We start from the raw sequence: 12400 nt of genomic DNA, 5'->3' as shown, positions 1-12400 counted from the left end.
AGGGCCCTACTGGAATAACAAGGGAACAAGGCACAAGATATAATAATATAATAAAATGACAGAGAATTTAACAATGAGAAATTATAAAAAGGTAACAACACAGCAAATAGAGGTAAACAACAAGGGCATTCTTGAGGTACCGCCTCGTAGTCCCAAATGTAAATACACAACAGGGGGAGCTCCCGAGGTACCACTGCGTAGTCCTAAAAGTAAATATGCAACAGGGGTGCTCCCGAGGTACCGCCTCGTAGTCCCAAAAGTAAATACACATCAGGGGGAGCTCCCGAGGTACAGCCTAGTAGTCCCAAAAGCAAATACGCAACATGGGCGCTCCTGAGGTACCGCCTCGTAGTCCCAAAAGTTAATACACAACTCATAACCTATGGAACGACGAATTTATAGGAAGGAATCCTACAGTTAAAGACTGAATACAAGATCAAGAAATCAGGTAATTTAACTAAGTATGTTGCACAAGTTGCAAGTAAGGCTTAAGACACGTAGGCATGCGACATTAGGCTAAACATGAAGACTATACAGGCTAGAACAACTCAGTTAAGGAATTAACATAAAACTACTCATGAAAAATAAGATTTTTCAATATTTAACTCGAGTACGCACTCGTCACTTCGCGTACACGGCCTTCACGTATTGCAAATATCATAAAAGTATCAAAACCTCAGGGGAGGTCCCTCCCCCCCCCCACAAGGTTAGACAAGTCACTTACCTCAAATCTCGCTCAATCAATCGATAAGAATGCCTTTTCCTCGACTTTCCAACTCTGAACGGCCAAAATATAGCCAAAAGCAATTACATACTATAAATACAACTATAAGAAACTAATTTCAATAATAAATCTATGAGTTTAGGAAAGAATCAGAAAATTGCCCCAAAAAATCAACCCGGGCCCACGTCTCGAAATCGGGTAAAAGTCACAAAATATGAACATCCAGTCGAGTTCACCCATACCAAAATTACTCAAATCTGATACAAAATTCTTGATCAAAACCTCAAAATTCTGCCTAAGAATTTTTCCACCTTTTTCACAAATTTCTCAACCCAAATCCTTAATTAATTGAAGAATAAATTATATCTTAGTGGAGATTAATCAAAAACAAGTCAAGAATCCTTACCCAAATGTTTCCTCTGAAAAACCCTCAAATGTTTCCTCAATCCGAGCTCTCTGTCTCAAAATATGAAGAAAATCACAAACCCTCGATTTAATATAATCTGCCTAGGCTTTTCGCACCTGCGGAACCGCTTTTGCACTAAAATCCTCCGCTTCTGCGAAAATCACTTAAGTCCCCCAGGGCCCGCACCTGCACTCCAGGTTCCGAACCTGCGGACGCGCTTCTGCGGCCTGTGATTCGCTTCTGCGGAAACAACCTTTGCCTCACTACTCTGCATCTACAGAGACCTTCTCGCACCTGCGGGCTCGCAGATGCGGATTTTCCTTCGCACCTGCATACTCCCCAGGTCAGCCCCAGCTCCGCATTTACACAATCCCAGCCGCACCTGCGGCCAACCCCTCGCAGGTGCGATCACACCAGAAGAGTCCCAGCTTTAGCAATGCACTAAGTCCCATTTTTGATCTGTTAACCATCCGAAAATCCGGGACCTCAACCAAACATATCAACAAGTCCTAAAATATCATACGAACTTAGTCGATCCTTTAAATCACATCAAACAACGCTAAAAATATGAATTGCACATCGACTCAAGCCTAATGAACTTTAAAACTTCAAACTTCTACATCTCACGCCGAAACATATCAAATCAAGTCCGATTGACCTCAAATTTTGCATACAAGTCATAATTGACATTACGGACCTACTCCAACTTCCGGAATCAGAATCCTACCCCGATATCAAAAAGTCCACTCCTAGTCAAACTTTCCAAAAATCATCCAATTTTCCAACTTTCGCCAATTGACGCTAAAATGAACTACAGACCTCTAATTCAACATCCGAATACGCTTCTAAGACCAAAATCACCATACGGAGCTATTGCAACCGTTGAAACTCCATTCTGGAGTCGTCCTCACACAATTCAAACTACGATAAATTCCTAAAACTTAACTCCCAATTTAGGGACTATGTGTCCCATTTCACTCCGAAACCAAAAACCAAACCTCTCGGTGAGTCACGTAACCAAAAGATTAGATGGAGGGAGCAATAAATAGGGGTTCGGGGCTAATACTCTCAAAACGATCGGCTGGGTCGTTATAATTGGTTTGTCGTGTCCTCGTCTTTTATTTTCTGATGTTTATCATCATCGCCTCGTTATTTAGGGCCCAGTTCGGAGTGTTATTCAGGGCATCATGACCTCAAAAGTTATTCTCATCGACCGTATTATCCATAAAGCAATTTTTGTTTGCCGTTCCAAAATAGGCTGGAGAAAACAGTGTTACGGCAATAGTCAATATTTTGTTCATAAGCATTTAACGACATACAGAGTACACAAAATAATCCCAACAAAAAGGCACCACCAATCCTTCACAGTAGCCGAAATAGTGAACAAACAGAGACAAGTTCCAAATCTCAGTTCAAATTTTAGAATGAAAATAGCACCAAACAAGCATTTCCAAAATTAGTCTGGTCGAAGAGCTGTTAGAAATAGGAGTTTCGACGGAGTTGTAGCAGTAATGAACCGGAAAAGTATCCCAAAATATGAGGCTCGCCGGAAATTAATTCCTTCGGTCAAGCTTCTTTTACATGCAATATTAAGAGGCAACGATAACCAGTAAAATATCAAAAACAACACTGAACTTAGTCCGAATATTCTAAGGCAAGAATAACAACGACAAATACAGCCAAATAGTGAAAAATAATGTTCCCAAACGGAGATGGACGAGTCCCGAAAAACAATACGGCCAACAATGGTATACGATGGTCGCCGAAAAACTGTCAACCAGATCTGAAAAGATCTGGGTTTACCTGTAAAGGAAAAGGATAAGAAGACCAAAGAAATAGAAGTCAAAACTTTAGGATTTATAGATGAAAATTTCATGATCTATTTTTGTAAAGTGATAGCCCGTAATGGCTGTTTTGGCTTCGCTGATGGTGCAACAACGTGGCAGTGGCGAGGGAAGATGGAGGCGGCAACGATTGTGGCCTTGGTGGCTCGTCAATGGCGCCAGATTCCGGCCAACAATAGTGGAAAAAGAGAGATGAGCGGCAGTCATCTCTTAAGAATGAGAGAGAACTCGAGAGGAGAAAAATGGGGAAAGAGAATATCGGTTGCTAGCTCTCTCGAAATATGAGAGATCAAAAATAAGAATCCCTCTTAGGGTTTTTAGGAAGCCCTTGTAGCAGTAATGAACCGGAATAGTAGCCCAAAATATGAGACTCGCCGGAAACTAATTCCTTCGGTCAAGCTTCTTTTACATGCAATGTTAAGAGGCAACGATAACCAGCAAAAATATCAAAAACAACACTGAACTTAGTCCGAATATTCTAAGGCAAGAATAATAACGACAAATACAGCCAAATAGTGAAAAATAATGTTCCCAAACGGAGATGGACGAGTCCCGAAAAACAATACGGCCAACAATGGTATACGATGGTCGCCGAAAAACTGTCAACCAGATCTGAAAAGATCTGGGTTTACCTGTAAAGGAAAAGGATAAGAAGACCAAAGAAATAGAAGTCAAAAGTTTAGGATTTATAGATGAAAATTTCATGATCTGTTTTTTTAAAGTGATAGCTCGTAATGGCTGTTTTGGCTTCGCCGATGGTGCAACGACGTGGCAGTGGTGAGGGAAGATGGAGGCGGCAACGATTGTGGCCTTGGTGGCTCGTCAATGGCGCCAGATTTCGGCCAACAGTAGAGGAAAAAGAGAGATGAGCAGCAGTCATCTCTTAAGAATGAGAGAGAACTCGAGAGGAGGAAAATGGGGAAAGAGAATATCGGCTGCTAGCTCTCTCGAAATATGAGAGATCTAAAATAAGAATCCCTCTTAGGGTTTTTAGGAAGCCCCCCCCCCCTAAAAAAATATCTAATGTGCCCGATATGTATGTAGTACATTTTGTACTTTATAACGGGTGTGTTAAATAAAATATGTGGACCAAATTTTAGTAGAAAAAATATAAAATATAGAAAAGATATGTGGTCAAAATTGAAAAGAAGTCATGTCTTATCAATGTGACTTTTAATGTCGTTATGACTTGTCACATCGAGTCACATCAATCAAAACATGATGCTTTGTCATATCAGATGTGACAAGATGTTAGATTTGACTGGACTTGATCTGTATTTTAAAATAAACTTTATCGGCTTCCGTGAAATTATTGGAATGTACTATAAATTAGAATAATTATTTAATTAGGAAAATATTTGTAGTATTTTGTTTTAAAATGTAAGTGTTACAATTGTGTTGTAGTAATTTTTTTTTTTAAAAAGACAATAAATTCATAGAATATCCTAATATTTAAAAAATAGGATAATTATCAATAAATTATTTAAAATTTAGAAAAATACACAAAATTTAGTATTTAACTAATTATAATAAAATGATAAAAATTTCTATATTTTGTAAGAATAAGAATAATTATTAATAAATTGCATTAAAGCTAAATAATGTGCAAAAAATTATATTTTTATCATTTTGACTATGAAGCCTGCATAAGTTAATTTTTAAATATGAAGGGTCAAAATTGAGTGTCAATACTACTTACGAAGGATAGATTGCTAAGGTTGAAGATAAGCCAAGACAATTGGTGCCTGATTTGTTGAAACCAACAAGAGACAATGGAACATTTGTTTTTTGAGTGCAAATTCTCGTCGGTATACCTACAGCTGCTATTAAAATGGATGCAGAGAGGTACAACAAAAAATGATCTCATGGAGGTATGGCTTAGATCAATAAGAGGGGTCAAAGGGAAGAAGTGCGGGGCGCTTATTACAGCAATGATAGCAGCGTTGATATACAGAATATGGTGGGCAAGGAATGAAGCTCAATAGAACGAGCGAATCCCTACAACTGGCGTTATCTGTGCACAAGTCCAACAAGAATGCAAGATTAGAGTAGTATATTTTTTAAAACCGGAAATGCATCAGGAATGAAAGGGAGTGGATTGATCAATTGTATAGGAAGCAATGACAACAATAGAGTAGGAAGACAGAGTAGGGAAAAGAGAAGTAAGTAAAGAGAGGATAAACATTTAGGGACACTCGCATGCTTGGCTAGGATTTTTGTACAGTTATTTGTTGGGTACTGGTAATAAATAAAGTTTTTTGTTTCATCAAAAAAAAAAAAAAATTTGAACTTCATAATTGAAAAGAAAATAATCTTTTTCTTCTTGAAACAAAACAAAAGTACTCTTTCAACAATATGAAAAGAAAGTGCTTATTTTATTGAAGTGAAAGAAAATACTATTTCAATAACATGAAATGAAATTACTCTTTTTTTTAAATAAAAGAAATTATTTTTTCTACAACATGAAAAGGAAGTACTTATTTTGTAAAAAGAAAATAAAATTTTTACATCAAGAAAAAAAAGTAATTATTTTATTGAAATGAAAGAAAATACTTTTCAACATCATAAAAAGAAAATACTCATTTTGTTGAAATGAAAAAAAAAAATACTCTATCTACAACATGAAAAGAAAATACCCAGCTTTTTTTTTGTCAGCTTCACATTACCTTACTCTCCCTATAAATTGATCAAGGAGTTCTCAGAGTTTGCTCACCAACTTACAAAACATTTCAATAGTTGAAGATATAATGAGGAATTGAGGATGGCAGCAATAACCAAATTGTTGTGCATTTCGTTTCTTTTCCTTTCAAGTGTATTTCTTGCAAGATCTGGAGAAGTTGGTAGGTTAAGATCATTAGAAATAGCATCTCCATTGTCTTTCCAAATCTATTTTTTTTATTTTAGCGCATGTCTGGCCTTTTATTTTGGAATTAACTTATACAAATGAGAGTGTAAATAATTTTTGCACTATCAATATACTTAACCTATCTTATGTTTTTAGGCTACTAATGCACACTTTTTATAAACAGTTACTCGTAGTTATTATGTTTTAGATTGATGACCACTCAGCTAGTGCAAAAATTATTTGTTGTGTTAGTGTACAGAGTTAAAACTTTCTTTATGTTTGGGCAATTGCAGATGTTGGGAAGACTATAGTGGCAAATTGCAGTCTCCTATTGATCTTTTTGACTTAAGGGCTGAAGTAGTTTCAAACTTGGGAATACTTCAAAAGGGCTACAAACCTCTTGAACAGAGGCCATGATATAATGGTAAGAAGAAAAATAACTGCTAGCTACGAGTATAATAATTGCATATTGTGAAGACTACACGTACTGCTCATGATATGTATTAAACCATTTTATAATTACAAATGCAATTGGGATGATGGAGGATACTTGAAGATAAATGAAACTCAATATCATGATATGTATTAAACCATTTTAAAATCTTATTTGCATGACGATTTCATTTATATTAACAAATGCAGGTTTAATTTGGAGGCTCATTTGGTGTACATGAAAGCAATAAAGGAAAGTTTGTTGTCATTGGAATCGTCTACGAGATCGGATTATGACCCGATCCCTTCTTATCTATGGTAAACAAGAATTATATTTTATGTAACACAAAATATTTAACATATATCCAAGGATAATATTCTAATTTTTTTATATAAAATAATTTAATTTATTGTAGAAGGTCACTTGCCTTGTGTTTCAGATTCTTAATATTGCTTTACTTCTGATCACAGATAGAGAATGATTTGAAAGTTCCTCCTGATAAAAAAGGTGTAGACAGAGCCATTGGAACTATTGATCCAAATCAAATAAAATTGGATGGCAAAAAATATTTCAAGTCTTGCCATCGAAGGTGTTGTCTGGACAATTGATAGAAAGGTAATCAAGTGTTGCCCTTCTCCTTATAAAATTAAATGTAACTACGTATATTTTAAAAATAATATTATATAATTTTACTTTTTCAATTTCCCAGGGAAAAACTGTAACCAAAAGACAAATAAAACTACTCCAGGAAGCTGTTCAAGACGTGAGTTGCTACCCTAAAACTTTTAGCAAAAATATTTTTTTTTCCTAATTATATTATCACTTATATATTTGGATCCAACTCTTATTAAACAAAGATTTTCATGAAAGACTTAATTGTCAGATCCAAAAACTCTATATAGTTTTAATTTTAATTTTTGTATTTTTAAAGGGTGATTCTTCAACTAAAAAACTCAAGAATCTACTTGTATAAATAAAAATTCTAAGGCAATGTGCCATTGACTTTCTTGTTTTGTTTTCTCACAGGGATTTGAAACCAACGCTGGACCAACTCAACCAGAAAACAAACGTTCTATCAAACTCAACATACCATTCCTTTGGTATTGAAAAGCAGCAGTGAAATGATTCTCTATATCTAGTTGTTATTTGTTATCGACGTTATTGTCTATTGTACTACTACAATATGATATATTTAACAATTTCCTTTAGAAAATAAGGATAAAATAAATGTCGACGAAATAGCTGGTTTAACATGTACTTCGTGCTCCTGCAGGTGTTACTTCTTTGTGGGCATATGATAAATAAAGAAGTGTAACGTTTACCTAAATCGGTCGTATTTGTGTTTTATGGGTCAGTTGTTGGATAGTAGAATTAAGATAATACGTATACCATTTGAAAAATAAAACTCCAACAGGGAATCGCAAGTTCCACAATTTTTTAGCAAATAAATTTTTAGAATGTCTAAGGTTTGGTAATTGATATGATCAACAACTTCACAGAAGTAATCGTTCAAACAACAAATTATCAATCTATTAGATGGTTATACAATTCCATATATTATTGATCATATGTATACGTAGTTCGTTCATGAATGGCATGACCCCTTGGAATCCACTAAAATAAGTGAAATACATAAACGGCCCATTTACGTTGTCCCTAAAGACAAGTTAGACAATTCAACTGAGCCATTTTCAGCTAGACACTTTATTCATTCACAAAATACGATCAACTAACACCCGACCCTGTCAATCCCCATCGCGTGAAATACACTTGTTGAACAATGAGCGTGTGAAAGTAAAGTTTAAGTTGTTTAAATATTCCAGCTACGATCCAGCTCATCTTAAGTTAGTTAAGCTATTAGAGGTGTTTGTGTAATAGTTAGGTAGTTGGTTAGTTAGTTAGTTACAGCTATAAATACACTGTACATGTAGCAGTTAAAGTATAATTCATTTCCTAGAAATATAGAGCATTTTTGCATCTTCTCTGATTCGATCCTCTTCTTCGTCTTCTCTCAAGCTGCAAACTCCATTTTCATGGAAGTTATCATGGTATAAAAGCCTGCGATACCGATCGCCGGCACTCGATAACTCAGCAGTCTTCATTAGTTTCTTTGATTCACTCAACTAAGTAGGTGAATTCTCAGTGACGGAACTCAATTGAAGCTAAGGCTTGGGTTATTTGTTATTTCTATCCTTATCTAGTTAGAGATGGCGATTGAAGATGAAATCAATGGTACTACTCCTGCAAATGCTGCTGAAACCTCAAATCCAGTGAATGCTACAACTGGAGGAAGTGTCTTCCCTGCAATTGATCACAATCACCCCTTGTACCTCCAACCAACCGACATACTAGGTAGTTCTCTGATCTCTCTTCAGTTAATTGGATTTGAAAACTATGCATTGTGGAGTCGTGCTATGTGAATTAGACTGCTAGGAAAAAGCAATCTAGGGTTTGTAGATGGTCGATATCCTAAGTCTAGATTTGCACGAGAATTACATGATCTATGAGAAAAGGTGAATGTTGTTGTCCTTTTATGGATTATGAATGTTGTTAGACCTGGTTTACTGAGTAGTGTGTTGTATGCATCGAGTTCATATAAGGTCTGGGAGGATATGAGAGAAAGGTTTGATAAGGTGAATGGCTCGAGGGTGCAGTTTCTTCACAAGGAAATTCACTCGCCGAGTCAGAATACTATGACAATGGCTGATTATTTCTCTAAACTTAGAGACTTGATGCAATTATGCCATGTCTAGAGTGTTCATGTCCAGAATCTAAGAAGTATTTAGAGCACTTTGAATATCAAAGGCTCCTTCAGTTCTTAACTGGATTGAATGAAACCTACACTCAAATAAGAAATCAGATCATGATGATGCATCCAACTCCTTCCTTGAATAAGGCATAGTCCTGGATTATTGATCAAGAGAGCCAAATGAGCTTTGGCAACCTTATTCAAATTGTTCAAACCTTTGAGCATTTGGAAGGAGCTGCTTTGTATAGTAACAAGGGAGAAGGCTACATTGAAGGTAATATCAAGTCTAAGAAGAATCTGTTGCATTGTGAGTACTGTCACTACAAAGGTCACACAAAGGAAAAATGCTACAAACTGATTGGCTATACAATAGATTTTAAGTCAAAGAAGAAGGGAGGTAATTCAGGTAGTTATGAAAACTATGCTTATAATTTTGATGCTAACTCAACAGCAGGAAACTATGTGAGCAGACCAACTCCACCAACTCCACTTCAAACACAACAAGGGAGGAATGGTCACACACCAGCTGATATTCCTATGACACTGTCATCAGCTCTATTCTTTACACAAGAACGGTATCAGCAGATCATTTAACTACTAAGCAAGGGATGTGATGACGGGCCATCTGTAAAAACTGCAGCTGCAGGAGGTACAATGAAAACTCTATTCACTTCCTATGTTAATAAAGAGTGGATAGTAGATACAGGAGCAACAGATCATATGGCATCTACCTTAGAAATGTTGAAAACTTTTAAACAGATACCTGAATCTAAAAGGAGTTAGGTTCATCTACCCACAGGTGATGTAGCTTTTGTATCCCATATAGGAAAAGCTTTTGTGTTTGAGGGTTAGGACATATCTAATGTACTTTATAACCCAGATTTTAAATACAACCTACTGTCTGTGTCTAAGCTTACAAAGGAACTACAATGTTCAGCCATGTTCTTTCCTGACTCTGCATCTTCCAGGATCTTTGGAGTGGTCAGTTGAAAGCGATTGGTAGGGAGGACCATGGACTATATGTGCTAAAGAATAACTCTACACCGCAAGGTTCAACACTGGCAGGAAATAAAAGTGTATGTACAGCTAGTCATTCTTCTACTACTAGTTTACTGTGGCATAGAAAGTTAGGACATGCACCTCTTGATGTAATAAGAAGACATGATGTGCTTAGACATTTAAAATAGGGTGAGCATTATCCTTTTAATGTTTGTCTTCTAGCTAAACAATCAAGACTGTCTTTTCCATTGAGTAATACAGTGTCAAAATATGCTTTTGAATTGATTCATTGTGATATTTGGGGTCCCTATAGAGTACCAACCTATGATGGTAAAAGGTACTTTGTGACCATTGTGGATGATTTCACAAGATACAATTGGATATTTACTATTCATTCCAAGTCAGACACATTGATAGTGCTGAGGAATTTCTTTGCCAAAGTACACAACTTGCTTTCTACTCAAGTGAAAATACTTAGAACAGATAATGGGTATGAATTTTTCAGTACTGAGTTTACTAGTTTATTACTAGATACTTAGTACATGGTGTTGCGGAGAGAAGGCATAGGACAATTCTAGATATGGCCAGATCACTCAGATTCCAAGCCTCAATACCTTTAAAATTTTGGGGAGAGTGTGTCAATACTGCTTTGTACCTGCTCAATAGGCTCCCCTCCAAAGTCAGTGGGTACAAGTCACCTTTTGAGAAGCTTTATTTGCATTTTCCTTCCTTGAATCATTTAAGAGTGTTTGGCTACCTATGCTATGTAACCAGTCCCAGTATACATTATAAGTTTTCCTCCAGGACAATTCCATCTGTGTTCATGGGATATTCTCCAACTCAAAAGAGATATGCACTATATGATCTACATTCTAAGTCATTCTTTGTAAGAAGAAATGTAGTGTCTCATGAAGACATCTTTCCATTCAAGCACATGAGAACTCAGGCACTCCTTTATTTCCAGTCTTGGACCTATTATCCCCAACATTATCTCAGCCTCATCCTGGCTCCTCTATTCCAACAGAACCTACTGAGGCTACATCTGAAGCACCAAGTCCCACAGCTCCATCACATGGGGAGATATTAGTGCAAGAAGGAGTACCTGACCTGCTTAATATTTGTGGTGGTTCTAAAGAACCAGCTCCACCAGAAGCCTATGACTCAGCAGAAGCTTCAGACACTTCAAATCTCAGAAGATCACTCATACACAGTAGACCTCCACTGTGGTTGAAAGATTATGTGACAAAGTCATAGAGTACTACCTGCACTTATCCTCTGTCATCATATGTGTCTTACAACCATGTGACTCCTCATTTTCAGAGAGCTCTTATAGCCTATTCCTCTGTGGCAGAGCCACAAACCTTCAAGAGATGATGTTGCTGACCCAAAGTGGACAGAAGCTATGCAACTTGCCCATTGGCTGTAAATAGATCTTTAAAGTAAAATATAGAGCATCAGGAGAAGTAGAAAGATATAAGGCCAAGTTGGTTGCCAAAGGGTACAGTCAAAAGGAGGGTCTAGATTACACAGAGACATTCTCTCCAATAGCCAAAATGGTAGCTGTGAGGTCCATTATAGAACTTGTAGCCTCACGGAAGTGGTGTCTCTATCAGATAGATGTCCACAATGCCTTCCTCAATGGAGACCTTCAAGAGGAAGTCTATATGCACATTCCTGAAGGTTTTGCTAGACGGAGGGGGGGGGGGTCTCAGAAGATCTGCAAACCACAAAAATCCCTTTATGGCCTTAAGCAGGCCCCAAGACAGTGGAACTTGAAGCTTACTGAGGCTTTGTTACAGATAAGATTCAGACAAAGTCACTTGATTATTCACTATTTATTAAAAGGAAAGGAAGTGGCATAACAAACATCTTGGTCTATGTGGATGATTTATTAATCACAGGTAACAATCAAGGCATGTTGGATCAGACTAGAAAAGATTTGTAGAACAAGTTTAAAATAAAAGATCTAGGTGAACTCAAATTCTTCATGGGAATTGAGTTTTCTAGGTCTAAGAAGGGCATAGTGACGAGTCAAAGAAAATATGCTTTAGAGCTCATTTCTGAATCAGGACTAAGTGGAGCAAAACCTGCAGGAAATCCACTAGAGATGAACCAAAAAATGACCTATGTGTGTACTATGATACTTGGCTACAAAATGACAATGTAATTGCAGATGAAAAACTAAAGGATCCTAGTATCTATCAGGGACTGGTGGGCAGACTACTATACCTCACCATGACTAGACCAGATCTGGCATTTGCAGTCAAGTTCTCAGCCAATTTATGTATTGTCCTAAAGCATCTCACCTAGAAGCTGCTCTCAGAGTGGTGAAATATATCAAGGCAGAACCTGGCCTAGGACTTCTAATGCTTGCAGAGAGCATAAGTAAGCTAACAGCCT

At 36.9% G+C, this 12400-nt stretch overlaps 1 long non-coding RNA gene and 1 pseudogene across 1 annotated transcript; both read left to right on the top strand.

Annotated features, from left to right (window-relative positions):
• Positions 1–6312: 6312 nt before the first annotated feature.
• Positions 6313–7511, top strand: LOC104088266 (bifunctional monodehydroascorbate reductase and carbonic anhydrase nectarin-3-like; annotated as a pseudogene).
• Positions 7512–8144: 633 nt separating this feature from the next.
• On the top strand, positions 8145–10281 carry LOC138893361 (uncharacterized). The gene is made up of 2 exons (XR_011408722.1): positions 8145–9650; positions 9970–10281. It is a non-coding gene; the product is annotated as an uncharacterized lncRNA (long non-coding RNA).
• Positions 10282–12400: the final 2119 nt, after the last annotated feature.

Source organism: Nicotiana tomentosiformis, chromosome 6 (genome assembly GCF_000390325.3).
Source record: "Nicotiana tomentosiformis chromosome 6, ASM39032v3, whole genome shotgun sequence".
NCBI lineage: Eukaryota > Viridiplantae > Streptophyta > Magnoliopsida > Solanales > Solanaceae > Nicotiana > Nicotiana tomentosiformis.
Note: the sequence above shows the minus strand (reverse complement) of the source record. Positions and strands in the feature narration are given on the sequence as shown.